Source organism: Moschus berezovskii, chromosome 2 (genome assembly GCF_049115385.1).
Source record: "Moschus berezovskii isolate FMDL1 chromosome 2, NW_MosBer_1.0, whole genome shotgun sequence".
NCBI classification, from domain to species: domain Eukaryota; kingdom Metazoa; phylum Chordata; class Mammalia; order Artiodactyla; family Moschidae; genus Moschus; species Moschus berezovskii.
Window position 1 is genome coordinate 134,203,639 of NC_142461.1, and position 25,838 is coordinate 134,229,476.

Genomic DNA, 25,838 nt, shown 5'->3' on the forward strand with positions numbered 1-25,838 from the left:
TCCTTGCAGTCCAAGGGACTCTCAAGAGTCTTCTCCAACACCACAGTTTAAAAACATCAATTCTTCAGTGTTCAACTTTCTGTATAGTCCAACTCTCACATCCAAAAACCATAGCTTTGACTAGAAGGACCTTTGTTGGCAAAGGAATGTCTCTGCTTTTTAACATGTTATAAATTACATTAAAGAAGTTTTAAAAAAATAAAAAATTTCTATTTCCATTAATGTGTTAACTTTCATTTTTGAAACTAAGGCAACGGCTTCAGTTGTCACCATTTCCTTCCTAAAGAGGGGATAAATAAGGGATGGAGAACATTTCTGGTCAAAACTGGGGAGTGTACACAGATCTTCGGCTTATGTTCTATTGGTAAGAACCTAGTCTCGGGGCAATACCTAGATTCAAAGGAGGCTGGGAAATGTCTTCCACGGCTGGGACCAGCTAAAACTGGAGGTGGGGTTTCTTTTACCAGAGGAGAAAAGAGAGAACAAATGTGGAGTGTGTAGCTTTGCCACATAATGTGTCACATAGTTGTGATACAGTAAAAGCAATTTTACTTTGCTTTTTACTTAACATTAGATCAATCAAAAGCTTTCACCCCCATGTTATTACATGGCTTTCAAAATTATAAAGCAACAGCTTTATCATAATTAATGTGTGTATAATCAATAATGCTTTGACTCTTCCTATTATTGAGAATGTAGATTCTTTTCAGTTTTTAACAATGTCACAAAAGTTTTTCCATAAGTATATATATTTTTTATCTTCCTGGAATGAGTCCCTTAGGAAAATTCCCAGAACTGGGAATACTAGGTCAAAGGGTATGTGAACAGTGTATGATTCTTAATGTTTTTGTTCCAAATTGGTTTCTAAGAAGGCAGTATCAATTTGTTCCCAAAGGAAATGTGCATATTTTTCTATGAATGTGGGGAGGAAGACATATTCACATATCCTTGTAGGTAGAATATTTTCAGTTTTCAGGGTCTGGCTGGAATGATCAGGAAACACAAGATTTGGGTTTGAATCTCTTATTTTGCCACTTCCTAGTTAAACAGCTGTAGGCAAATTCCTTGTGCCTCAATTCCTTATTTTAAAATTGATGAAAAAAATTCCTAAGATTGTGATTCTTGATAAATATTGTTTTTTTTTAAGGTTGTTGACAGATATTGTTTTATCATCTGCTATGCACAGGGTAAAAATGCAATTTCCTGTTCCACTGAAGAGAGATATAGCCATGTGACTTTCTTTAGCCAGTGAAATGGAAGCAAAAGTAACAAGTGTCATCTCCAAGGCATACATTTCAAGGATCTGTTATATGCCACATTCTTTTTTGCCTTTGCCATATGATTGGAAATACTTCAGATCATTTGTTGTTGTTTAGTTGCTAAGCCATGTCTGACTCTTTTGCGACCCCATGGACTGTAGCCTGCCAAGCTCTTCTGATAATGGGATTTCCCAGGCAAGGATACAGCAGTGGGCTGTCATTTCCTTCTCCAGGGGATCTTCCCAACCCAGGGATCAAACCCGCATCTCCTGGACTGCAGGTGGATTATTTATTTCAGATCATACCAGCTCTTCAAGTTAGTCCTAGACTAAGGATGGCATAGAGCAAAGCCTGAAGCCAGCCTGTGATGGATTCGTGAACTTAGTAAGAAGTAAATCTTTGAGTTTCTTTTTTTTAAGCCACTGAGACTCTGACATTGTCTGTTATTGCAGTATAACCAAGCCTATTCTGACTGCTGCACATTTTCTCAGGATTAATAAAATAACATGAATGAGATGTTGGGCCCATGATAGGGATTCAATATATGTCCTTTATAATAATCATTACTACCCTCTATTCAATAATTCAATGCTCTCTATTTGCCAGGCAATTTTATACATTATCTCTAATCTTCAGAATAACCCTGCATATTATAAAAGCCTCCATTATAAAGGAGAAAAACAAAGCTTGGAATGGTTAGTATTTTGCCTAACATTATCCAGCTAGAAAGTTGCAGAGCTGGAATTAATCTGGTGTGTTTCCTTCCATCTTTTTTTCCTTGCCTTTGGAAGTGTATGGCACAATTTTTAAATTACTTACATCATTATGTGAATTTTTTTTACTTTTGTTTTCTAAATTTTTATTTAATCCTGCAACAAAACCTCTATTTTCTTAAACTTATTGCAAGATACAGAAATTGAATCAAAGCTATAGTGGCTTGCTATTCAAGCCCCTGTTTGTTCCACCGAAGACACAATATGAACTCAGATACCTTCTACATTTTTCCTGGCTTGACCATACTTGACAGAAGTTAAGATTTATATACTTATAAAAAGAAAAAAAAATGGTTTCACCCATGTCCTATTTACATGGCAGGAACAGAGATGCAGATACAGAGAATGGAAGGGAAGGTGAGGGTGGGATGAACTGGGAGAGTAGAACTGACATATACACATCGCCATGTGGAGCACAGATGCTGGTGGGAAGCACAGGGGGCTCAGCTCGGTGCTCTGTGATGACTTTGAGGGGTGGGGTTGGGGGAGAGTGGGAGGGAGGCTTATGTATACATATAGCGTATTCATTTTGTTGTGCAGCAGAAAATAACACGTCATTCTAAAGCAACTATACTCCAATTTAAAATAAATTGATTAAGAAAGAAAAGAATGATTTCAAAATTGGAGTGGAATGAGTCAGATTAGAATGAGTTTGATTAAATTCTCAAACCAAACACTTACTGACTCTGTCTGTCTCTCTGTCTTTTAACAATTAAGATACAATTCACATACCATTCAACTCGACCATTTAAAATTACAATTCAGTGACTTTTAGAATTGTCACAGAGTTGTGTTATCTATCACCCCCATCAATTTTAGACAACTTTCATTACGTCAAAGAGAAATCCCACACCTCTTAGCCATCACTAGAATCTCTCCATCCACCCCACCTCACCCTCCAGCCCCAGACAATTATGAATTTACTTTCAGGACTCTGGCTCTTTTTACAGTGCTTCCCAGAATTTCAATTCCCCTCCATCCCCCAAAAATGGTTCACCCTACCATCTCACCACTCTAGCCTCACACCTAACTCTCCAAAGCTTTGTTCAATTATTTTTAAATTGAAGCTTAAGTTCTTAGACTTTTTGCCTGTACCGGTCATTAAAGTCCTGCTAGGTATCCAGAGTTCTATTTATCTTAGCTGTAAGATAAGATAAATAGATGTAGCTTCTGTGATCGACAGTGGATTACATGGAGTGAAAGGCAAATCTTTCTGCTTAATGTAGAAACGTTTCCAACAGGAAGCCCTGCTATCTCTAATAAATATTGCTGAAGACAGAAAAAAAAAAAAAAAACCAACCCCAAAACACCAAAGCTTAAATTCTAAAGTATCTGGTGTAAGAAACTAAAATTCTCTTTACTTTGCTGTTGCTGATCAGTTGCTCAGTTGTGTCAGACTCTTTGAGACCTCATGGACTGCAATACACCAGGCTTCCCTGTCCTTAACCATCTGCTGGAGCTTGCTCAAACTCATGCCCATTGAGTCGATGATGCCATTCAAGCATCTCGTCCTTTGTCATCCCCTTCTCCTCTTGCCCTCAATGTTTCCCAGCATCAGGGTCTTTTCTAATGAGTTGGCTCTTTGCATCAGATGGCCAAAGAACTGGAGCTTCAGCTTCAGCATCAGTCCTTCCAGTGAATATTCAGAGTGATTTCCTTTAGGAGTGACTGGTTGCATTCGCAGTCCAAGGGACTTTTTACTTACTCTACTAAAACCTCAGAATTTCCTTGTGATATATTACTAAAGATTCACAAAATATACAATTTTTTTTTAAAAAGCTCTCATCTGTTCATGACCTGATCATCTAGTTCGTAGAACTTTCAAAACTTTTCCTTCTCTTTCATTATTCCCTTACGAGCCATTTCACAGTTTGTAAATACCTCTAACTCATGATATAAGGTGGTCAGGTAGGTGACATGAAATTAAAATTGCTCTCTTATGATTCTTAATTTTTAAAAGTGCTGGTGAGGAAAAGGCAGACATTGGCACTAATGGTTAAAAAGAGTACAGCAGTCCCCCCTGACCCATGGTTATGTTTTCTGTGGTTACCCATGATCAACCAAGGTACAAAAACATTAAATGGCAAACTCCAGAAATAAACAACTCATACGCTTTAAATTGTGTGCCATTCTGAGCAGAGTGACAGTCTCTCGTCATCCAGCTGCATCCTGCCTGGGACGTGGATCATCCCTTTGTTCAGCACGTCCCTCCTGCTTGTCACGGAGAGGCCACCTGGGTGATCAGACCAACAGCGGTGGCTGTTGCTGTGGCTGTGTCCCTGTGCAAGTGACCCTTTAGTTTACTTGATGGCCCCAAGGCGCAAAAGTAGTGATGCCCGCAATTCGAGTATACTGTAGAGTGCTTCTTTTAAGTGAAAAAGTGAGAGTTCTCGACTTACTTACTAAGGAAAGGAAGCAATCATATGCAAAGGGTCCTAACACCTACGGTAAGAATGAACCTTCTACCTGTGAGACTGTGAAGCAGGAGAAAGAAATTCATGCTGGCTTTGTGGTGGCATCTCAAACTGCAAAAGTTATAGCCACAGTACATGATAAGTGCTCAGTGAAGACAGAAAAGCCTTAGCTATTTTGAGGGAGACCACATTCACACAACTTTTACTAAAATATACTATTGTAACTCTTCTATTATTAAATCATCTTTAATTTCTTACTGTGCCCAGTTTATAAATGTAATTCTGTTATCGGTATTAAATTAATAAATATAGATATTAAATAAAACAGGAAGCAACAAAATGCACCAAAGCATTAAGAGGATGGGAGAGATGAACTGTCCCCTTGGAGGGAAGAGATTAAGGAAAAGTGAATGCTTATATACCCCTGAAAACTGTGTTTCTACGATGGCCTGAATTGAGGATGAACTAACCAGTTTGTGGGGGTCTGGTTCTAGTCTCTACTTGTACTGTGCTGAGTTGTTTTCTGCATGTTTTGGATACATGTGGCGATAGCAACCTGTTAAGTCGCTGGTAAAACCCAGTTCAAAGATATGCGAAGCCTGGACATGTGGAGCTGAATAAGCACATATTAAAGCCATGAAATGTATTAACATTATTGGGCAGTTATGGCAACGGAAAAAACAGTATTGGTGAACAAGAACGCTTAAAGGGCGATGGCTTAATGTAAGGAAAGAGCAGGCACTGTGAAAGTTCAGAGGACATGACGTACCTTTCTTTGATTCCAGGAGCTGCAAGTTCTACTCTGCCCCCCACCCCCACCCCCATATACAACGGCACTGTTCTCATAAGCTTACCTTCAGCAAATACTTATCCAGCAACCATGAAGTGACATGTAACTCAGTGGCTGGGAACTGTGAGGGATGTGTAAACGACAGGACCCCAGGAGTGTGCGGGAAGGCACAGATGATGTTGCGGAACAGTGAGTCCCATGTGCAGACTGCTGCATTGGTGGCAAACGGAAGAAGGACAGAACTGAAGAGCGTGGGACTCACATCAGTAGGCTCTCGAACACCAAATTTACGTTAGGACTTTATTCTTTGGAAAACACAGGCTCATAACTTTTTTCCTTTTAATGTGGAAAGAAAGTGATCAAAGCTGTTTCTGGCTATTGACTCACATTTTTTTGTCCTATTGATATCATTTTTTAGACAGTAAATTTTCAGTGAACAAAAACAGTATCTATTTTACTTGCTTGTTTAATGTCCAATGCAATGTGGTAGGCTATTGCTTAATATTTAGTTGATGTAAACACCGGCTGTTATTAAAAACTCAAGAGTTCTTAGTATAGAAGAAATAAAGGGTGCCCATTGTTCTTAAGATTTATTTAGCTGAACTACCATCTGCCTCACCAGGAAAAATAAGAAACCAAAGCAACTGTGGCAAATCATTTGCCCAAGAATGCCACTTTAAAATCCTAGTGAAGATATCAGGTACTACAAGCATAGAAGTTCTGTAAACGGATACATTCCGTATTTCATTGATTCAGCATTTTTTTTTCCAGTATTATAACTGTAGGTAGATTCCAGAAGACTAGCATATATTTAAATGATCTAAAGATCTGGTTAATGATGATCAAACTAATTCCCCTCTTTCATTGCCCTTTATAACCTCTGTAGGGTCTCCTACCCTGAGTGATTGGTGATAATGGACAGCATGTGTGACAGATGCCACCCCAGGGCCCCATAAGGTAAGGACATCCGACACAAAGAGGGTCGGGAAAGCCTGCGACAGAGTTAGAGGGAAGGAGGGATGGTGGTGACTACAGCAGAGCCAGCACTGGTCCCTCCAGTAATTTCAAGAGGGAAAACAAGAGTTCTTGCAGTTTCCAGAAATAGGGCTGACTGCCAGCTCCTTGCCATCCTCCGTCTTAGACCGGCTATGGGAGAAGAGCAGGCAGGCACACGCAGGCTGACTACTTGCTTGCCTGTGACAGCTCCAGCTGACACATGTGTGGAACAAGAGTACAGTGCCAGCCTTCCCAGGCCCTGGCAGCCAAGCGGGGTGAGCTGGGAGGAGGCGAAGGAAACTCCCAAAGTAAAACAGAGATGACGTGGGAACTGGAGGTAGAGGTGGTGAGTGTGGTGCAGGGTGCCCTGCGGAGGCTGAGTGGAAGCCAGGACGAGGGCACGAGGCAGCGAGCCCCGGGCTGCCCGGTGGGCCTCCTGGAGGCCGTGCGCATGTGTGCAGAGGAAGCTGTGGGGGCATGTGTGTGTGCAGAAGGTATGTTAGGGAGGGGTCTGACTGATGTAGGCGTGGGAGGGTGTGTGCTGCAGGGTGTGGAATGCGGGGGCGGAAGAGAAAATAGTGCGGAGGGCGGGAGGACTTGCATGGAGTGCCAGGAACACCCATTTCACAAAGGAGAACTGCCAGCTGCCAGAGAGTCAGATCTCCTTGTGGGAACGGATCAGCTCCCCGCGCTGGATTCTGGCCACAGATCCTACCCCAGGGCGGCTGCCAGATTTCTGACCCCAAAAGGGAGGGACACAGTTTCTGGATTTTTACCACACCCTGATCCATGCTCTTTCCCAGGGACTGATGTTTTTGCTTGCGTTATCATCATAGTGTTGGTCACAGAGCAGTATTTCTTGGCAGGCGGCCTGGTGAATAGAACCATAAATCAGAAAGAAAGGCGAGTTTCTTGTCTTGGTTTCCTTCATGTGCTTTCTGGTGGCCTTTGGAGCAGTGCTGTAATACTTCTGTGTCTTGGTTCCCAATTCTCTTAGTAACGAGAAAGAATACATCAACCAGCTAAGGGGAAAATAATCTAGAATTAATAACTGCAATGAATAAATAATTATAAAGACAACTAGATAACAAATTTTAATCCAGTGTGAGAAGGAACTTTTATGAATTACAACTATTCAAAACTAGGAGGAGGTGAAACAGGAGGTAAGGGGACAGGGCTTAACCTTAGAAGAGTGACACAGTCAAAGATTACATGACATAAATTGGTCAGAACCAACTAGGTCCAAGGTGGTGGACGATCTGACTTCCCAGTGGACCTTGTGCCTCATGATACCCTCACTGTATGTAAAACACTAGCATGATAACTGGCACACACACCAGGGCCGTGACAGTTCTGACCATAAAACGCCAAAGAGTGGGCAGCGGACCAATTCCTGGAAGTCCCTGCCCCTTCTCGAGAATAGTTGGAATAATCCTCCCATTCATTAGCCTATGAAACTACCCAGCTCACAAAAACTAGCCACTCCATATTTCAACGCTACTCTTACCTTTTGAGACAGACTGCTTTCTCTCTAAGGGATGTGTATCTCTGTAGATAAATCCACTTCTTAACCTATCACTTTGCCTGTCACTGAATTCTTTCTTCAATGAGACATAAAGAACCTGCGCTTCATTAAGTCCTGAGACCAGGTGTGGGTTCAAGGCCCAATCTGAACTGTGCGATTTCAGCTGTATTTGTCTATCATGTCATTAGAAATGTTCGAATAGAGGGAAGAGTACCAGTGGTTGGGTGTCTAGCAGCAGATGAGATGCGTATCTAAGATATCCTGAAGACTTATGTAAAAACCCTGAGATGTTATGATTCTAGGACTGCTGCTGCTGCTGCTAAGTCACTTCAGTCGTGTCCGACTCTGTGCGACCCCATAGACGGAAGCCCACCAGGCTCCTCCGTCCCTGGGATTCTCCAGGCAAGAACACTGGAGTGGGTTGCCATTTCCTTCTCCAATGTGTGAAAAGTTAAAGTGAAGTTGCTCAGTTGTGTCCAACCCTTAGCGACCCCATGGACTGCAGCCTACCAGGCTCCTCCATCCATGGGATTTTCTAGGCAAGAGTACTGGAGTGACTTGCCATTGCCTTCTCCGAATTCTAGGACTACGCAGTACTTTAAGCAATACAGAAATATTTCAAACGTTAAAGTGCCTTAGATATGAAATGATCATGGTATTAAATGGTCAACTAACAAAGAATGTCTCTGTGTGATTAGCACTATTATTGGACAGGCTGTATGTACAGCATAGAAAAATGCAGAGAGAACTTGCAAGTACTCCACAGTAACCCTGAAGCAAACTGAATATAGAGAAGAAGGCCCTGTGATATACCAGGGAGAAGTATTCATGCAAACAGGCTGGAGCTCTTACCAGTCAATCCTGAATAGCCTCGATTGCTATGAGCCATGAGGTCCAACTTTGTGTAGTACTGTAAGAAGACCAGGTGGTGCCATTGGTGAAGAATCCTCCTGCCAATGCAAGAGATGCTGGAGACAAAGATTTGATCCCTGGGTGGGAAGATCCCCTAGAGGAGGGCATGGCAACCCACTCCAGCATTCTTCCCTGGAGAATCTCATGGACACAGGAGCCTCGCGGGAATAGGCCTGCAGAGTTGGACACAACTAAAGCAACTCAGCAAGAAAGAAGACCACAGGTGTTCTCTTCAGTGATAAAAGGCTTTCAGATGTCTGCAAAGCACCAAGTACAGATACCTACGAAGTGCTCGTTTGAGAGATAGTCAAGAAGTCCTTACAGCTTCCTCAGCTTTCCGAGTACTTCTGACAAGTCTCCTCAAATGTCAGTGTGCCTTTTAATTACCTGGGGATGGATCAAAATGCAGATTCTGATTTAGTAGGTATGGGGTGGGCCTGAGATTATATTCAATATGCAAAATATTTCCCTTTTTTTAAAGTATACATAAATGATGCGTTTTAAAAATTATTAACTAGCTCATTGTATGTTTGGCTGTGCAGGGTCTTTTTGTTGCACACCCAGGCTTCCTCCAGCTGCAGCAAGCAGGGCGACTCTCTGGTCGCTGTGCACAGGCTTCTCATTTCGGTGGCTCCTCTTGCTGAGCAGCATGGGCTTCTATAGTTGCAGCACCTGGGTTCTAGAGCTCAGGCTCAGTAGCTGTGGTGCATGGGCTTAGTTGCCCTGCGGCTTATGGGATCTTTGTTTCTGGATCAGGGATCAAATTCATGTCACCTGCCTTGGCAGGCAGCTTCTTAACCACTGAGCCACCAGGGAAGCCCCTCAATATATTTCAAAGAGATACCGATGATACTTGTCCACAGGTCACTCAGAGAAGCAAGGCTGTAGAATCTGCAATGTAGATGAGGGCGCTGAGGGGATTGCAGGTATTCGCCTATTTGCCTAGGCAAGGGCACACACTGCATTAGGAGAATAAGATTCAATACTATCCCATGCATGGAATCACAAAATTCACAGTACACAAGGAAAGGAACCTTGTGATACCATTTGAAAACCATAATTTGGCCCTGTTCACTGGCAAAAATTTATTATGTGAGGGAGTATGAAATCTGTGCGGAGCTGGATTGGCATCTCCTTCCCTGGTGACTCAGATGGTAAAGAATCCACCTGCAATGCCGGAGACCCAGGTTCCATCCCTGGGACAGGAAGATCCTCTGGAGAAGGACGTCAACCTACTCCAGTATACCTGCCTGGAGAATTCCATGGACAGGAGAGCCTAGTAGGCAAAAGTCCGGGGTCACAGAGAGTCCGACACATTTTCAAATTTTTCAACTAGAGCAGTGACAGCGTGGTCTCATAGGGTAAATGTCAGCAAAGTCTTGAGAATGCCAAACTACACTGACAAGGAAATGAAGTATGTTTTAGTTCCTTCTTACCTGTCTTTTCCCTTCTTAGAACATGCTTTTCCCTAAGAGGCTACTTCCATCTTTTCTCTCAGGGCTTTGACCTCAACTAATTGTCTTAATATCATCCATTGAAAAAGACGGTAAAGAATTTAAGGTGCAACCTTTCTCTGGGGAATCTGTAAGACTCCACATCTTCAGGACACAAAAGGATAAGGCGCTATCAGGGAAATGTCAGACCCTGTGACAGGTAGAAAAGTATATTTTAATAGGTGAGCTTGCTTGAAATGGCCTCTTCACATCTCTGCAGATTGACATTACCCAGGACGAAAGGTGTGGGGGAAATGACAGGGCTGGGGGAAGTCTCGAAAAGGGTCTCATTCTGACCCCTCAGGATTGAGAAGGGCAAAAGATGGAAGCTTCAGCCCAAGGGAAAGACATTTGAGCACATGAACTAGCAGAGGTTGTCAACCATCTTCTGAATGGCGACTGATTTATTTTGCATCAATGAATCACAACTAATTAGATTCCACCCTGTTTCTCACCTCAGAATAGATAGTAACTAATGTTGTACCATATATTTTTAACTATGTTATAAATGTAGGAATTCTTTGCTTCAGCCATCCACAACTTAGCTCCCCAGCAGTACTGTCCATCTGGAACACAACTATAAACCAAGAATTTTGCAAAAAATTCCCCGAGTAGGCAAACAGATGTCATTAAATTCATATGGACGCTCTTAAGACCTGAAGATCTTAGAATTTACATAACCGACATCTCCCACCTCACAACAGTAATTCATTACTGACGATCAGCTGTTGTACATGAAACAAACTGACTGGACTCCTGTTTCCCATTATTTCAACTGGGAAAAATTATAATGTGTCACACATCAGCCCTAAACCACCAACAAATTTCTAAAAACGTAATGAAACCATAGTAAGATGTGTACATGTAAGGAACAAATGACACATTATGATGTAAAATGACTAAGCAAGCTTCCTGATTGTAAGAGAATGGACACAGATGCTACCAGCCGCTCTTAGTATCAGTCACATCTTAGTAAGAGCAACACAGAAGCTCACCTTTATTGATGATGTGCACTTTTAAAAGTCTGTGCACATGATTCTGACTGTCAGTTACTTTCCCTGCATCTTTGCTTTTTAAAAATGCTCTACTGAGGTTTGAGTATGTAAACATATATTTTCCCCATAAAAATATCAGCCCCAAAATGATATGCTGAGAGTGATGTATGTGCTGTGAAGTTGGGTGTTAAAAACCAAGAGATATTCTATGAGAAGATGTAAACTGGGGAGGTTTTAGCATATGTCTGGCGGCATGCTGGAGTCCACTTATACTGGTTCACGGAGTCAATTATTAAATTGGCTGGAATTTAGAAAGCTGGCTGGTGTCACATTGATAACTCAAAATCAGACATGATGGAACATTTACACCACACCACAAAAACAGACGAACACGAGACGTCAAGGCCTCCTCTCCCCCATGAGTGCTGGCTGTTGAGCACTAGTATACCGAGTATGCCAGGACTGCATCTCACCAAGTGTAAGCTATCACTGGTTATTATAGGTTACATTACAGTAAGGATATGCTAGACTCAGGGTGCGGTGAAAGCAAACCCCACACGTCAGGGGCTTACGCAACAAATGCTTGTTTCATGCTACAAGGAGGGTCCCTTGAGGCCCCTGTTCAACTTGGTCACTCAGGAGCCATGAGTGATAAAGGCGCCATCGTCTCTATGAGAGGTTCAGGGTTGACTGGGTGAGAAAAGTGACCAGCAATCAAGACCTAGTTTCCCTGTGCTTGGGCTGCAAAGCAACACAAGTCACTTTCCATCCACATCCTCAGGGCAGAACTGGTACCAGGCACAGTTTACTTAAAAAGAGCGCTAAGACTGGGAGACAGACAGGTGAGCACACTCTTCAGTCACATGAGCCATTCGTTTCCATGTGTAAGCTGGGGGTGCGGGAGGGAAACACTGTCAAACTATGACTTTAGGCTTTCTTATAACACAGAATGAGTTATTTGAGACCATAGATTTTAAAAAAATCTTTTGTCACTCCTTTGCATGCTGAAGAGGGTAAATTAATCAAAATAAATCAGTTAAAAGTATTTCATAGGGCTTCCCTGGTGGCTCAGAGGTAAGAATCTGCCTGCCAATGGAGAAGAGACAGGTCTGATCCCTGGGTTGGGAAAACCCCTTGGAGTAGGAAATAGCAACTCACTCTAGTATCCTTTCCTGGAAAATTTCATGGACAGAGGAGCCTGGCAGGCTACAATCCATGGGGTTGCAAAGAGTCGGACACAACTAAGCCACTCAGGGTGCACACAAAGTATTCTATTAAAAACAGGCAAATCAAAACTACAGTGAGGCACCACCTCACACCAGTCAGAATGGTCCTTAGTAAAAGGTCTACAAATAACAAACGCTAGAGAGGGCATGGAGAAAAGGGAACTCTTTCACAATGTTGCTGGGAATGTAAGTTCGTACAGCCACCATGGAAAACAGTACGGAGGTTCCTCAAAAAACTAAAACTAGGGTTGCCACATGATCCAGCAATCCCACTCCTGGGCATGTATGTGGACAAAACCCTAATTCAAAAAGATTCACGCACTCCTACGTTCATGGCTGTACTATTCACAACAGCCAAGACACGGAAACGGCCTAAATGTCCATCAGCAGACGAATGAATGACGACGATGAGATCCATACACACAACGGAATACTCCTCAGCCACTAGAAAGGAAATAGTGCCATTTGCAGTAACATGAATGGACCTCAGATTATTATGCTAAATGGAGTCAGTCAGAAAGACAAATATCATCTGATATCACTTATATGTGGAATCTAAAATATGACACAGATGGGTGTATCCATGACACAGAAACAGACTCACAGGCATAGACAACAGACTTGTGGTTGTCAAGGTGGTGAGGGATGGAACAGGAGGTTGAGATTAGCAGATGCAAACTATTACATATGACGTGGATAAACAAGAAGGTCCTATCATATAGGACAAGGGACTACATTTGATTTCCTATGACAAGCCATTATGGAAACGAATATGAGAAAGAATGTATATATATGCATAAATGAATCACTTTGCTATTCAGCAGAAATTAAAACAACATTGCAAATAAACTATATTTCAGTAAAAAAGTATTCTCTGAAACTTCTATATGTGTAGAGGCTTATTGTTTTGAATCACTTTTGAATCAGTACCTGGTATCTGTGATTTTCTACAGACACAGTGCCATGAAGAGCATGAGTGAGGCTGCTGCTGCTGCTGCTGTGTCACTTCAGTCGTGTCCGACTCTGTGTGACCCCATAGACGGAAGCCCACCAGGTTCCCCCGTCCCTGGGATTCTCCAGGCAAGAACACTGGAGTGGGTTGCCATTTCCTTCTCCAATGTGTGAAAGTGAAAAGTGAAAGTGAAGTCGCTCAGTCGTGTCCGACCCCTAGCGACCCCACGGACTGCAGCCTACCAGGCTCCTCCATCCATGGGATTCTCCAGGCAAGAATACTGGAGTGGCTTGCCATTGCCTTCTCCGATGAGTGAGGCAGCATTTCTTAAAAGTGTTCCATTTTTAGTTCAACAATTTTTCCCAAACCAGTAACACCCATTATGCATGTTTTAAATGTGGAGCTTTATGAATCCTCCTAGGAGTTGCTGGAAGGTTTTCAGACAACAGGTTTATACTGTCTCAGATAGCCTCAAATGATCTGCTGTCTGAAGCTCTGCAGTTGTCCAATCAGGCCCTGATGGGAACAGCCAAGTCACGATATTTTCAGTAGGCTCATTTTTTAATGGACTAATTTCTCATGGATGTAGGCAACTATGTCATAAACACTGCTTGGCAAAGTATGATTCTTAAAGTGTGACTGTCATGGATTGCATCCTGATTTCAGAGATGTTGAAAGGTAAAAATTAAAATGAATAAGATAAAATAAGTGTGTTCTAGAATCTATTAAAAGACACTTACCTAAGGGGGAGATTGCACTAAAACTTAAAGATCTTTGAAAACTTGATGTACAGAGGATGGAGAAAAGGGATTTAAAAGCTATAGTCAGTTTTTTCCTCACTAGAGATGACAGCTAGAATTCGCCTTCAGGGTAGACTGTTCTCTTATTTTGGGAAAATCAACAGAATGGGTCATTTAGGTGTCAAATCTAAGCAAAGGCCTGGTTCTGAACCGGTGATTTTCAATCAGGGTGACTCTGAGTTGCTAAACATCTTTGTTTTATAACTCAACAACAAATGTCTGTTTTGTAATCTGAAGAATTACATCTCTGCACATTGTATTTCCCTTGATAAATGTTTATTATAATCAAAGAGTGAATTTAGGCTTTATTGTGCCGATGAAGTATCACTAATTCATTTGGAGATCTGTGTACACCCTTGTTCAGAAGCAAAATCTGGAAACTGTGTGGAGGAAGAGTAGGCAAGTTTGCATGTCACTAGTGGACAGCCCCGCAAAGGACAGAAATGCCCTTGGTAGGCCTCAACCGGACCTAGACTGTTCATGTCTGTGGGCGGTGTGTGTGCTAAGTTGCTTCAGTCGTGTCCCACTCTTTGCGACCACATGGACTATAGCCCATCAGCTCCCCACGGTCCATGGGATTCTCCAGGCAAGGATACGCAATGGGTTGCCAGGCCTTGCTCCAGAGGATCTTCCCTACCCTGGGATCGAACCCAAGTCTCTTACGCCCTGCAGTGGTAGGCAGGTTCTTCACCACTAGTGCCACCTGGGAAGCCCTGTCTGTGGGCTACATAAGATCAAATAATCTAGAATGTATTGATATTGTACTGGTGTGTTTTGATGCATTATCCTACAGGGAACCATGAGACAAGTTCCTGATTCTGTTGGTCTGTCATCTTAGGAAAAGTAATCAGTCGCTGGGCCAACGATAACTGGAGAATTGGGCTCCAAACCGGGGGAAGGAAACACCTCCTTCCCATGTCTGGAGCTCGGCAGTGGGCTTGTGCTTGGAGTTGTGGATACCTTTGACCTGCTTCTGGGGTCAGCCTGAGCAGGACGGGGATGGGAACCACACAGGCGTATCTTTGTGGAGGACTCAGAATGGGTCTGAGCCTCACTGGGTTAGGGGTAAGCTCATCTGGTAGCTCAGGGGTCCCCAACCTTTTTGGCACCAGGGACTGGTTTCGTGTGCCACGGACCAGGAGGCAGAGGGGAGGGTTTCAGGACGATTCAAGTGCACTGCATTTATTGTGCACTTTATTTCTGTCTTTCACCTCTGTTCATCAGGCATTGGATCCCGAAGGCTGGGGACCGGGAGCCAAATCCAGCAGCGGTGCTGCGATGTCCTTCTCTTCCGGTACTCCCCACGCCTCAGTTAAGCTTGTCAAAGGTGCAGCCTGGTCTCTGAGGGCTGCAGTGAGTGGGGGGAGGTCTGCTGCACAGCTGGGATGACAGGGCACAGAAGGGAGCTGGGCGCTTTGCTCTGAGGTCAAATAGGTGGGAGCTGCATATGGGGAGTGAGAGGGTTTTCTCTGCAAGCCCACTCACAAGGCCGAAAAGGGAAGCCTAAAGAACAGGAGAGAAGATTTAAAAAATCTTACGTAAAGGACGCACAAATACTGAAAGAAATGAAAAACACGACCACAATAAGTCTGTGGGTCGAGGTGGGAGTCAAATAGGCCACACATCTGAGCTTGGTCCTAACATAGCACTCCCTTACAGCCCAGTACAAAATGCACATTTGTCACGACAATTCCAAGTTCGCAAGGAAAGGTTCAAGATCACATGAAACTTCATACCCACCACTGAGAAAAATTTTTATGTAATTTGTTAATGTAAAGACAATCCTTATGATCCAGAAGCTTAGCCCTCAGTTACTTAAAATCTAACCTGAGTGCTGTGGCTGCTGAGAAACTTCGAGAGTCGCAGAGCTGCCGGTTCAATTCATGGCACTGGTACTCCAGGACATTTCAAAGACAAACATGGTGTTTTCCCTGAAAGCATTTGGAGACGTTCCCTGTGTGTTTCTAACAATGCTCTAGCAGCTCATATGAATCTAACCAGCATGAATTATCTAAATCTTTCTTTATCCTATTTATATTTGTAAACTACGCAACATCTTGAGGATAATGACTTCCATATGTTTACTACCCACTGTATAAAGTAATGCCATCTTTTATTTGTCTTCAAACTACTTTCATAGAATTTCAATGGACGCCCTGAAACATTCCAGGATTTGAGATGCTCTCACTCGAGAGCCACAGCTAGCACAGACAGGGCTTTAAGCGGGTAAGGAGAATCATGCCCTCTGGGCACTCAAGTGGAGGAATGGGCACTCCCTTTTTGGTCCCAGGGCACAGCCCAGTGAACAGAACACGGTTTCAGTCCCAGCTGGGTCTCTTCCCAGGTCCCGCCCCCTCACTATGCCCTTACTTGCTGCCCTGCTGGGTGCAACTGGTACAGAGCTATACGGCGCTCCTGGGCTTCGTCAAGACTGTACTACTACCACTACTGCTAAGTCACTTCAGTCGTGTCCGACTCTCTGTGACCCCATAGACGGAAGCCCACCAGGCTCCCCCGTCCCTGGGATTCTCCAGGCAAGAACACTGTACATATCTTGATAATATCCTTTCTCAGTGATCATCTTTCTACAGGATCTTAGTCTTTCCATTAATTCTTAATTTAGAGCCTCCTGACCTTTCTCTGTCTTTCCTGGGATATGGGGTTGTCGCAGCTATAAAACAGAGGTCAGAGGAACAGGGCAAAAAATGATTCTATTTTATAATCATAGGTCAGGTTAATTTTCCCAAGACTAACTTACTGTCTGATGATGGCCCATGCAGAGAGTTACAAGCTACTTGTCTAACCATTTCCCAAGCTCGATGAGATATCATTTCATTTTACCTTAATCAGTTCAGACCTGTATCACCTGCACACGTCCCCTTTCAGATTTCATTCTCTACTTCCTTTCTGTAAATATGTTTAAATCCTAATCAAGAACTATCACAATATAAGGATAATATAATTTTAAGAAAAATACTGAAGATGATGAGTTCATTCCCCTTCTCTTAAAAAATAATCTTTAAACCTGTTCTCTTTTTTTAGGCAAACGCACCAAGTCCAGCAGTGATACTCGGTTGATGATGAAACAACGAACGACTAGAGTCCTCTTACAGTCAGTTTGTTTTTGCTCCATCTGTTATATGGAAGCAACCTCTGCTGTAAACATCTGCAAGTTCCTTCTTCTTGTTCTCAGTGAACACTGGAATCTTAGTGATGCTTGGTTTAGATGCCAGATCTCTTCAGCAGTTAAGTCTATCCAATAAAATTCAATTCTTCCATTTTCTTTCATCCCAGGTCTTGTCCCCATATTTAAAATACTTCAGTTCAGTTCAGTTCAGTTGCTCAGTCGTGTCCGACTCTCTGCGACCCCACAAATTGCAGCACGCCAGGCTTCCCTGTCCATCACCAGCTCCAGAAATCCACCCAAATTCATGTGCATCGAGTCGGTGATGCCATCCAGCCATCTCATTCTCTGTCATCCCCTTCTCCTCCTGCCCCCAATCCCTCCCAGCATCAGGGTCTTTTCCAGTGAGTCAACTCTTCGCATGAGGTGGCCAAAGTATTGGACTTACAGCTTCGGCATCAGTCCTTCCAATGAACACCCAGGACTGATCTTCTTCATAATGGACTGGTTGTATCTCCTTGCAGTTCAAGGGACTCTCAAGAGTCTTCTCCAGCACCACAGTTCAAAAGCATCAATTCTTCAGCGATCAGCTTTCTTCACAGTCCAACTCTCACATCCATACATGACCACGGGAAAAACCACAGCCTTGACTAGAAGGACCTTTGTTGGCAAAGTAATGTCTCTGCTTTTCAATATGCTATCTAGGTTGGTCATAACTTTCCTTCCAAGGAGTAAGCGTCTTTTAATTTCATGGCTGCAATCAGCATCTGCAGTGATTTTGGAGCCCCAAAAAATAAAGTCTGACACTGTTTCCACGTCTATTTCCCATGAAGTGATGGGAGCAGATGCCATGATCTTAGTTTTCTGAATGTTGAGCTTTAAGCCAACTTTTTTACTCTCCTCTTTCACTTTCATCAAGGGCTTTTTAGTTCCTCTCCACTTTCTGCCATAAGGGTGGTGTCATTTGCATATTGAGGTTATTGATATTTCTGCTGGAAATCTTGATTCCAGCACGTGCTTCTTCCAGCCAGATGGGCTCGATAAAGGAGAGAAATGGTATGGACATAACAGAAGCAGAAGATATTAAGAGGTGGCAAGAATACACAGAAGAACTGTACAAAAAAGATCTTCACGACCAAGATAATCACGATGGTGTGATCACTCACCTAGAGCCAGACATCCTGGAATGTGAAGTCAAGTGGGCCTTAGAAAGCATCACTACGAACAAAGGTAGTGGAGGTGATGGAATTCCAGTTGAGCTATTTCAAATCCTGAAAGATGATGCTGTGAAAGTGCTGCACTCAATATGCCAGCACATTTGGAAAACTCAGCAGTGGCCACAGGAATGGAAAAGGTCAGTCTTCATTCCAATCCCAAAGAAAGGGAATGCCAAAGAATGCTCAAACTACCGCACAATTGCACTCATCTCACATGCTAGTAAAGTCATGCTCAAAATTCTCCAAGCCAGGCTGCAGCAATACATGAACCATGAACTTACAGATGTTCAAGCTGGTTTTAGAAAAGGTAGAGGAACCAGAGATCAACTTGCCAACATCCACTGGATCATCGAAAAAGCAAGAGAGTTCCAGAAAACCATCTATTTCTGCTTTATTGACTATGCCAAAGCCTTTGACTGTGTGGATCACAATAAACTGTGGAAAATTCTGAAAGAGATGGGAATACCAGACCACCTGACCTGCCTCTTGAGAAACCTATATGCAGGTCAGGAAGCAACAGTTAGAATTGGGCATGGAACAACAGACTGGTTCCAAAGAGGAAAAGGAGTACATCAAAGCTGTATATTGTCACCCTGCTTATTTATTCAAAATACTTGAAGCATTTCTAAAACTAAAATATCAATAATATCTATAGATAAAATACATATTTTTCTTCTCCTTACCACAGTAGATATTTTCTGGTGGAGAAATATTCTATACCAACTTCAACTATTAGAGGTTTTTATCTTGAGCATTTTCTCTTCAATGGAGAATTCTGTTATTTTCACAGAGATTTTTAAAGAAATGTTTAATTATTACAAAAAACTTTAAAACACATAGTTATAGAGTGATCAGTAAAAAGCATCCCCAAATACCTATCATACTGCTTCAACAATTTTCAATAGCTCTTGAGTTTAATCTAGTATAGAAAACCACCTTGACTTCTGATGTCACTGCGATGTCTGAAATTCTCAGATTCTTCCTCTTCTTGTGAGGATTTTTATTTTATTCCACAACCTCTTGTGGAAGGTTGAAAATTTATTTGTGTGACCATAAGCTCCCAAAACCTCCAGGTATATAAGCCACAGGATGACATGAGCTGTGGACGAAACCTAGTCACCAGGTGTTTGAGTGCCGCTCCCCTGCTGTTGTTGCTGGTTCTTTCTTTTTGCTAATGGAGACAGTTCTCTGAGAGTGTCTCATATTTCTGCACACCTGTGAGCAAAGTGCTGAAGTTACCCTTTGTTTCTTTAAAAGGATTTTGTATAGCAAGCGGCCTTGGAAGTGAAGGTAGTTTCTCCTTCTGGAACAAAGGGCAGGCATACTTCTTGGCATTATAAAAAAATCCTGGTCCCTGAGCTTGGGGTCCTTCTGTAACATGACCTACTGCACGGGCAGAAGTCACCTGATCCTACTCTCATCCCCCATGGGAACTGGGAACTGATATAAAAATGCTGATGCTCAGGCTGTTGGCAGTGTTGTAATAAACCTCATCTTTGACCTACGAATCTCCGGCTTTCATCATGACACCATGGCAGGCTGACTTTTTGGTTTACAAGGAGGGCAAATGTCAAACCCTTTAGAGTTCTTGATAGTTTTGGCAATAATGGTGGGATGATGACACAGACGTGGCTTTCTGAAACAGAAAGCATGAGGGCCTCTCAGGCCAATAACAGGATTTGAGGAAAGTCCCAGGGAATCAGTACTGAACTGCAAATGGTATGACCAACTGGGAAATAAATGTTTGTTTGCTTGTCTTTTTTTTTTTTACTTTATTGCCTGCTAAATTGAAGGAATTTGGTAGGTACTTGCAGGCTGAATTATCAGGAAGGAGTTTCAGAGACAGTTGCCTGACCCATGAGTGTCCTGCTTATTGCTAACTCTTCTCTGGGTGAAGGAACTTCCTCACCAACTCTGGGGTCAAACTCTAATCTACCCCACTGTAACAGCCAACAGATGGGAATGCCAGACCACCTGACCTGCCTCTTGAGAAATCTGTATGCAGGACAAGAAGCAACAGTTAGAACTGGACATGGAACAACGGACTGGTTCAAAATTGGGAAAAGAGTACTCAAGGCTGTATATTATCACCCTAGTTATTTGACTTATATGCAGAGTACATCATGAGAAATGCTGGGCTGGATGAAACAGGAATCAAAATTGCTGGGAGAAATATCAACAACCTCAGATATGCAGACGATACCACTCTAAGGGCAGAAAGCGAAGAGGAACTAAAGAGCATCTTAATGAGGGTGAAAAAGGAGAGTGAAAAAGCTGACTTAAAACTCAGTATTCAAAACACTAAGATCATGGCACCTGGTCCCATCACTTCATGACAAAGAGATGGGGAAAAAGTAGAAACAGTGGCATATTTTTTTTTCTTGGGCTCCAAAATCACTGCGGATGGTGACTGTAGCTATGAAATTAAAATATGTTTGCTTCTTGGAAGAAAAGCTATGACAAACCTAGACAACGTAGTCAAAAGCAGAGACATTACTTTGCCGACAAAGGTATGAATAGTCAAAGCTATGGTTTTTCCAGTAGTAAAAATATAAAGATGTGAGAGTTGGACCATAAAGAAGGCTGAGCGCCGAAGAATTGCTACTTTTGAATTATGGTGCTGGAGAAGACTCTAGAGAGTCCCTTCCTCAGCAAGGAGACCAAACAAGTCACTCCTAAAGGAAATCAACCCTGAATATTCATTGGAAGGACTGATGCTGATGCTGAAGCTCCAATACTCTGGCCACCTGATGTGAAGAGACAACTCAATGGAAAAGACTCTGATGCTGGGAAAGACTGAGGGCAAGAGGAGAAGGGGGCGGAAGAGGTTGAGATGATTCAATGGATATGAGTTTGAGCAAACTGGGAGATAGTTAGGGACAGGGAAGCCTGGCGTGCTGCAGTTCATGGGGTCACACAGTCGGGCATGCCTGAGCGAACCGAATAGCAACACCACTAAGATTCATCTCGGTTGGCAGAAGGTTCCACTGCATTCAGACAAGCTATAGGGACCCACATCCACACTGAGCATGAAAAGAAGAAAAACTGCTATCATTATGGGCAAAAAACAGACAAATATAGAGCTTTGGCCAATTTGCTTAGGAGCTGAGGACGTGGAGTGTGTAATGCTTATTAAGGAAGAATGATAACAACTAGGCTTTCTCACAACTCAAATCCTCCTGCAACCTCTAATGCTAACTTTTGATCCATTTGGAGACGACAGTAAAAGGTCTCAGACTTTTTCTGCAGTGGACTCTGGCTTCTATAAGGGATCACTGACCTTCATGGGGAGATTTTTTTCTGACACAGAAAAACTCCATGGGAAACCACAGACGTGGCATTGACAACGAACCAGTACTCTGGAGTGGGTATCTAATGTTGATGAATGAGGAAATGATGTCATCCCACCTCTTCAGACCTCAGCCACACTGGGGAGAAATAGAGATGGGGGTCAATATTCTCCCATCCCCAGGGAAGGTCGAAGGCCATACAACATCTATCTCAGTAAGCTGAGAATCTCGGAGTGAATCAAACTTTTACGGCTCTGTTAAACACAGGAGTCCAAGACACTGTTACACCTGGACATATGGGAGAAAAATGCACGCAGATCAGCTAGTGGGGTTTGGGCAGCGTTCACAGAGGGGAAGGAGAAGCTAGTCTGACTTTGTGGGACGGGCACCTTGAGTCAATTCAATGCATAGATGTTGCTGCTTTTACATGTTTATGTCCGCAAGAACTGATGCTTTCACTTCCCTCTCTCATAAGTGCCAGAGGCGAGTCTCCGCAACTGAGAGGAGCTGCATGGAGAGGATGCTAACAGGACACCAACATTTCTAACGATGCTGAGGGGATTCGGGTATTCCTGCTGCTGCTGCTGCGAAGTCGCTTCAGTCGTGTCCAACTTTGTGCGACCCCAAAGACGGCAGCCCACCAGGCTCCCCCGTCCCTGGGATTCTCCAGGCAAGAACACTGGAGTGGGCTGCCATTTCCTTCTCCAATGCATGAAAAGGAAAAGTGAAAGTGAAGTCGCTCAGTCGTGTCCGACTCTTCGCAACCCCATGGACTGCAGCCTACCAGGCTCCTCTGTCCATGGGATTTTCCAGGCAAGAGTACTGGAGTGGGGTGTCATTGCCTTCTCCTCTGGCATCCCTGGAGAAGCACTAAACACAGATGGAGGCCTTGCCATGCAGATGAAACTGATCTTGATTTTCAAGTGCCGGCGGTGTGGTGTCGTTAGTCTGTAACACGCCATTAATCTGTAAAATGGATTCGGGTGCAGTCACAGTGTCTAGCAAAGTTGATGCTGTGGGGCAACAGCTGATTTAGGTTGCCAGGATATTTTCCAGCCTTTAGTGAGTGCCTCTACCCTCTGATGTCCAAAGTTTTCAATACATAAGTCAGTAGTCCCCAACCTTTTTGGCACCAGGGATAAGTTTCACTGAAGACAATTTTTCCATAGACAGGGGTGGGGAGGGAGGAAGGATTGGGGGGGCAGGCCAGGTGGATGGTTTCAGGATGATTTAAGTGCATCACATTTATTGTGCACTTTATTTCTATTCTTATCACATCAGCTCCACCTCAGATCATCAGATCATTAGATCTTGGAGGGTGGGGAGCCCTGTTATACACGATGCCTTGTCAATGGGCAAGTCAGAAGCCTCAGTTCAACTACTCTTACTGCAGTTTATCATATCCCTATTGACAGAAGTGGCAATTTTATTGATAAAGTGGCAATTTATTGATAAATCTGGACAAAAATTCAGGAGTCTGATGACCAATTAAAGTTTCTTAAAACAATGAGGGTAGATTCACAATACTCAGTATCTCTGGCAGAAAAAAACAAAACAAAAAACCTGCTGTGTCTTTGCCCTTCTATCACCAAAAAAGAGGCCCATGTGGGACAGCCTGAGTATTGGAGACTATCTGCCTCACCTGGGGATTCTATCTGGTTCTTTACATGCGCTAACTTGCAAATTAGCATCCTTTGGATGAGGCCCAAACCAAGAGACTGCATCGGAAGCTGTATGGAAAGTTACTGAAATAACACACTCTCTAATCTGGGAGCCCAAATCTCTAATGATCCCTCTGAGTTACAAAATTCTGTGACTAATGGTTTTGGTGACTGCAGCCTCTAGCAAAAGGAGGCTGTCTCCACCCAGGGATGCCCCAGTGGGGTTTTAGATTCATTATGTCCCTGATGCAACTACCAAAGATCCTCTTTTTAAAGAGTAGCTATTAGCTTCCTATTGTGCTCTTATCAAAACTGAATGCCTGACCCATGGAAACCTTGTGACTCTCTGATGTGATATTCCTATTTTGGGTGAGTCAACTCAGATTCAATGACTAACAGAGGGGGACAGTCCCAAAAAGTTTCACTTGTCAAATGAAAACAGCACCTTCAAGAACACAACCAGCTTGGCCTCCACAGCACCTAGATTTTACACACAGAAGTGGTACCTGTTCCTTTGGGGGAAACTTTATGCCCTATTACTAGCTTGGTGCAAAAGTAACTAGTTTTGCACTGCTGAACTTCGCCATTTGATATGGAATACATTCTTAAATAAATGTGGTTATGTTACATATCATTTTAATGCACATTTCTCCTTTTTTTTTTTTTTTTGCTAATGACATTGTGCTGTGTTTAGTTGCTCAGTCGTGTCCGACTCTTTATAACCCCATGGATTGCAGCCCTCCAGGCTCCTCTGTTCATGGGGATTCTCCAGGCAAGAATACTGGAGTGAGTTGCCATGCCCTCCTCCAGAGGATCTTTCCAACCCGGGGATTGAACCCAAGTGTCCCCCACTGCAGGTAGGCTTTTTACCGTTTTACTTGGTGCTGCTGCTACTGCTACTGTGTCACTTCAGTCGTGTCCGACTCTGTGTGACCCCATAGACGGAAGCCCACCAGGCTCCCCCGTCCCTGGGATTCTCCAGGCAAGAACACTGGAGTGGGTTGCCATTTCCTTCTCCAATGTGTGAAAGTGAAAAGTGAAAGTGAAGTCGCTCAGTCCTGTCCGAGCCTTAGCGATCCCACGGACTGCAGCCCACCAGGCTCCTCCATCCATGGGATTTTCTAGGCAAGAGTACTGGAGTGGCTTGCCATTGCCTTCTCCGACTTGGTGCTTACTTTATATTTATTTTAGATTATGGAAATGATGTTAGACAAAAAGCAAATTCAAGTGATTTTTTTTGTAATTATTTTTTATTGGAGGCAAATTATTTTACAATATTATATTGGTTGGTTTTGCCATACATTGACATGAATTCGCCCCGGGTTTACATAAGTTCCCCCTCCTGAACCCCCCTCCCACCTCCCTCCTCCCTTCAAGTGATTTTCTTATTTGAGTTCAAAATGGGTTGTAAAGCAGTGGAGACAACTTTCAACATCAGCAATGCATCTGGCCCAGAAACTGCTAACAAATGTAGAGTGCAGTGGTGGTTCAAGAACTTTTGCCAAGGAGACGAGAGCCTTGACTATGCGGAGGGCAGTGGCTGGCCACCGGAAGCTGACAACAGCCGAAGCATCATCAAAACCGATCCTCTTGAAGCTGCACGAGAGACTGCCCAAGAGCTCAGTGTCGAGAATTCTATGGTCACCAGGCATTTGAGGCAAACTGGAAAGGTGAAAAAGCTCGATGATATGTGGGTGCCTCAAGAGCTGACAGAAAATTTTTTTAAAATGTCGTTTTGAAGGGTTGTCTTCTCTTTTTCTATGCAACAACAATGAAACATTTCCCCATTGGATTGTGACATGTGACAAAAAGTGGATTTTATATGACAACCGGCAATGACCAGCTCAGTGGGTGGACCAAGAAGAAGCTCCAAAGCACTTCCCAAAGCCAAACTTGCACCCAAAAAAGTCATGGTCACCATTTAGTGGTCTGCTGCACTACAGCTTTCTGAATCCTGATGAAACCATTACATCTGAGAAGTATGCTCAGCAAACTGATAACTGCAATGCCAATAGCCAGCACTGGTCAACAGAAAGGCCCAATTCTTCTCCATGACAGTGCCAATTGCATACTGCACAACCAACATGTCAAAAGTTGAATAAATTGGGATAGGAAGTTTTGCCTCATCTGCCATACTAGCTTGACGCCAACCGACTACCACTTATTCAAGTATCTTGTTGAAAACTTTTTGCAGGGAAAAGGCTTCCACAACCAGCAGAATATAGAAAATGTTTTCCAAGAGTTCATCGAATCCTGAAGCACAGATTTTTATGTCACAGAAATAAGCAAACTTATTTCTCGGTGGCAAAAATGTTTGATTGTAATGGTTCCAATTTTGATTAATAAAGATGTGTTTGCCCTTGAAACTAATCCAGGTGAAGTTTTTGGCTCTCTGGACCATCTACAGTCTG

The 25,838-nt window shown here is 43.1% G+C and overlaps 1 long non-coding RNA gene across 1 annotated transcript in view; it reads right to left on the reverse strand.

The window, feature by feature from the left end:
- Window positions 1–24,799: 24,799 nt before the first annotated feature.
- The window catches only part of LOC129537954 (uncharacterized), a 38,596-nt gene continuing 37,557 nt past the window's right edge, over window positions 24,800–25,838 (reverse strand). Inside the window, exon 3 of the long non-coding RNA XR_008682134.2 lies at window positions 24,800–25,089. This is a non-coding gene — a long non-coding RNA (uncharacterized LOC129537954). The remainder of the gene's footprint in view (window positions 25,090–25,838) is intronic.